The sequence below is a fragment of the Drosophila tropicalis genome, unplaced genomic scaffold, assembly GCF_018151085.1.
Source record: "Drosophila tropicalis isolate 14030-0801.00 unplaced genomic scaffold, ASM1815108v1 contig_4, whole genome shotgun sequence".
In the NCBI taxonomy this organism is placed as follows: Eukaryota; Metazoa; Arthropoda; class Insecta; order Diptera; family Drosophilidae; genus Drosophila; species Drosophila tropicalis.
Genome location: NW_027172862.1, coordinates 9644 through 13877, shown reverse-complemented (window position 1 = coordinate 13877; position 4234 = coordinate 9644). Strand labels below are relative to the sequence as shown.

General features: G+C 33.7%; 1 non-coding gene across 1 annotated transcript; it reads left to right on the top strand.

Annotated features, from left to right (window-relative positions):
* Window positions 1-393: 393 nt before the first annotated feature.
* Window positions 394-467, top strand: TRNAT-AGU (transfer RNA threonine (anticodon AGU)). Its single transcript has one exon. It is a non-coding gene; the product is annotated as a tRNA-Thr (tRNA).
* The last annotated feature ends 3767 nt before the right edge of the window (window positions 468-4234 follow it).

Sequence of the window (4234 nt, the reverse complement as noted above, 5' to 3'; positions counted from 1 at the left end):
CTCACTAGTGTGGGATACAAAAATGTTGTTTCTCTTATCAAGTATGCATATCAGACATATAACATGAACTATTTTTATATATTTTGCCTTACTTTTGATTTTCAGATGTTTGTTAGTTTATTTCTATGAGTTTCTAATATTACATCATTTTTACCAATCTATGTATGTACCAAACATATATGCATCGCTTTTCATCATCTATTTGATACAAACAATTTATCTGATAAGAAATATGCCAAGAAGAATCTTTATCTAACCAAATGACGCCACACTTTTGCTTGTAAAAGTTATACAAAAAAAAAAAAATTCTTTTCTTTTATCGAGTTTAATGAACACAATGTGACGTACGGAATTTTAAGACTTATTCACAATTGCAGCGGCGTACAAACGTAAGGCGCCGTGGCTTAGTTGGTTAAAGCGCCTGTCTAGTAAACAGGAGATCGTGAGTTCGAATCTCGCCGGGGCCTTTGTGCAAGCAACTTTGGGGTTGGAATTTTTTTTTTCTCTTTATTATTTACAAACTTTAGGATGCTCAGGAGCAGAAAAAAATAAAGCCAGCCAACGAACACAGTTAACAAATTATTTAAAACAAACCATTAACTTTCTATAATTAAATAAATAAGCAAAAAAAAGTTTTTTTTTGTCACAAAACAAATAGAAAAAAGTTTTTTTGTCACAAAACAAATAAAAAAAGTTTTTTTTTTAAATCCTAAAAAATTAAAACAGAAAATTAGAAAAAAAATTTAAATAAGAGAGAAAATAACATAAGTAAAGTACAAAACAAACAAGAAAAACGTAAAAAGAAATACAACAAAATATTTTTTTTACTTAAACCCAAAACAAAAAAAAAAAAAAAAAAAAAAAGTGTTATAAAAAATTAAATAAGAAAAGTGTAAGGCCAAAGGATCGAGCAAGTCCTTCAACAAACAAATAAAGAACATATATGTACATATGGAAACGAAAAGAAAGACCACACAAAAGATTCGGCTAATAAAAGCTAATGATGTCCTTGATCTATCACTGAACTCCATTTATCCTTTTGCCCCAAAAAATCTTTTGCCACTTCTCGTCAAAGAATGATTTCTATTACTTTCCCAGCCCGGTCCCACTTGCTTTTGCTATACTTTATTTGATTTTATTGCTTTCTATGGACAACTTGATTGAAAATACTCAAGGGTTCTTGATTATTGGCTTCATTTTGACACTGAAGTTTGAAATTTGTGCTTGCAAGTGACTTTTGTGCCTGGGTGACAAGGGTTGCCAGACATTGAAGACAGATAGAGATATACCAGCAATTATACTAAAGGCAACACTTGACGCCATGACGTCTCGTAGAAGTCTTAAAAATCAAAATAACCACAAGCGTGTTAACATAAGTGTATGCAACCCCTTATTTTGTTGTCTACTGCCACGCCCACAGCCAGCAACCACCCACAAGCAACCACTTGGGTGCGACGCACTTCAGTTTCTTCTTCGTCTTCTTGGTTGGCATCCAACCCTTTTTACAAAGGACTCGACAGGAGTATTTTTTTTTTTTTTTTGTTTCTCGGCCCCATTGTCAATGTCATTTAATGCTTCTTCTCGATGTCGCTTCTTCTTCTTCTTGTTTTCCACTTTAAGCTTTTTTTCTACTTTCTTTCTTGTTGCTTTGTGTCTGGTTGGTTTTCCGTTTGTTATCTGTTTTCCCCCTTTTTTTTGTCATAAAGTATTAACTTACCTTTAAGTTGTTTTTCAGTTGCTTGGCAGTTGTTTAGTTTACTGTTAATTTTTGGCATGACACCAACAAAATGGAGGTAACTGTAAATAACGAGAAAGAAACAGAGAGTCGGCAAAAGTAAATATTATGTTTGGTTAAGAAAAGAAAGAAGAAAAATTTGTAGAAATTTATGAATAGTTTTCAAATCAATACATCATTAATCCACGCATGTATGGCACATAGATACATACATAAGTAAGTACACTACTGGACAAATAAATAGTACCCCTCTGACTTAAAGCTTAAAGAATCCTTTAGTCAGTGGAAAGCCATACAATTTCTGAGTAATCTCTCTCAACGTAATCAAGTTTAGTATTTATCAGTTCACTATATAATTGTAAGTATTAGGAATATTTATTTAAGGATCAAGGTATCCTTTGATTATTATTCTATCTTATTTGATTTAGATAACTATTCCACATCTTTCTCTAACTTCCAAACTATTGCAAGTTGAAAATAAATTTCGAAAATTAAGTTGAATGAATATAAACATTACATTTTCAAATTTCCATGGCAAATAGAAAACAGAACCAGCAGAAGTAAACATAAGTGTCACATAAAAATCAATTCAATTGAATTGTTATTGATTGTGAATGGCAAAACAATTCACAGAGTTGTCAAGTGCTCCTCCTCTCTGGCTAATGGGACACTTTCACTAACTATTATATTGTGAAGAAGAAGAAGATAAAGAAGAAGAATCAGAAGAACACACCAAAATATATGAACAATAGAGTTTCACTTCAAGATCGTTTCGCTGAAAGATCAATTGAAATTTTAAGTAACAGCTGCTGCCGTTTTTGTTTTCTTTATATTTATTTTTGATGGGGGTGTGTGAATGAAGAGGACAGCTGAACGATATTTATTTGCTACGGTGGTTTGCTTTTTCTATATACATACATACACACACACAGAAGAAGAACTAATACATATGCATCACACATTATAGATGGATTGGTAAATGTAAAGAAGCTTACATTTCGACCCAGTCACTCGTTTTTGTTACCCTACTGCTAGCCCTTCAAAGCCCTTGAGATACCTTTAGATTAAACAAATACAGCATAAACATATTCTTTGGGTGTTTCGCAGGCTGTACTTGCATGCAGTCAGTCATAAAAGTATTCTACTAGAAAGCAGTGACTTATTAAGCCATTGCGAGGTCTAGTTTTCGGGGTCACTTTCCGTTGTGAAAGATCAATTTAGCTATATTTCTTAAAACTATATTTTTGGTAAATGAATGAACTTTAAGTCAACCTTTAAATGATCTGCTAAATCTACTAATCCGTCACTGCTAGAAACCTTAAAAACTTATTGGGAGTTTAGTTGCCATTGAAACATTTAATACTGGGGTTTGTTTTACTTATTTTACTCATTCCATCATTTAAAATAGCTTCTTTAGGTTCAAGCCTGAAGAATATGTTTTAGCAATTAATTAAAACGATTGAGTTCTCTTCTGTTTTGCTCTTGAAAATGTGTGATATGCTCATCACAAAGTAAAGTTAAAGGTGTTTAATTATATTCGTGTGATTGGTCATTGGATATGATGTCTGAAAATTAATGTAAAACAATTTATATAGCTGTTGCGTGTTTAACAATTTTATTGAAGGGTGCGTGTGTGTGTGTGTTCTTTGCCCTGATATTTTGTGTGTTTTTTGTTTCTGGTTTAATTTTGTGTGCCACTTATTTGTGGATGTATTTTCATAATATTTGTCCATTCGTATGTATGAACATACATACATCTGGTTGAAGCCATTGACCCGCATCTTTTTTAGTTTAGTTGCAGTAACCCCCTTGAATGTGCAACGCTTGAGGGTGTGGGAATGAAAGGTCATTGCTTTGCATGAGAGATGAGATGAGATGTGATGAGATGCCCCAAGAGTTGATGAGGACACAGCATGAATGCATCCTTTGGCACGACCTGAGGGTAGTAGAAACAAGGCAGTGTCAATGACAGCCAGACAGACAGACAGCGTCTCTGTCAACTGTCCTGCATGGTTGTCTTTTCATACCCAATGGGCATACTTAGGCAGGGCAGAGCTGGGCAAATGCCTTCATTAGCTTAGCTGCAAGGCAAACAAAAAATTTAACACAAAACGAAGAAAAATACGCAAAAAAAATGCAAAACAATTTTTAGCTTTAAACATTTGCTTGCGATAAGATTGCGACAACGACCACAACGATGACTTCTTTTTTCCGCCTTAGCGGTTAAGTCAATGTTTGTGTATATCCATAATAAATGGACTTGTTTACCACCTCTAGAGGATTTGGTATAACATACAGATGCGAAAACAGAAGTCCATTAATGTGAAGTGTTTCATTTTAGAGAAAGTGAGAGAAAGACGAAACTAATTGAAATTGATTGCCCAAAAGTTCCTTCCTTGTTTTAGACTAAACGAATTCTTGTTGTGTAATTGGTGCTTGGCCAGAAACAAGATCACAGTCAAATCATCTAGACACAGAGAGAGAGAGAGAGAGAGAGAG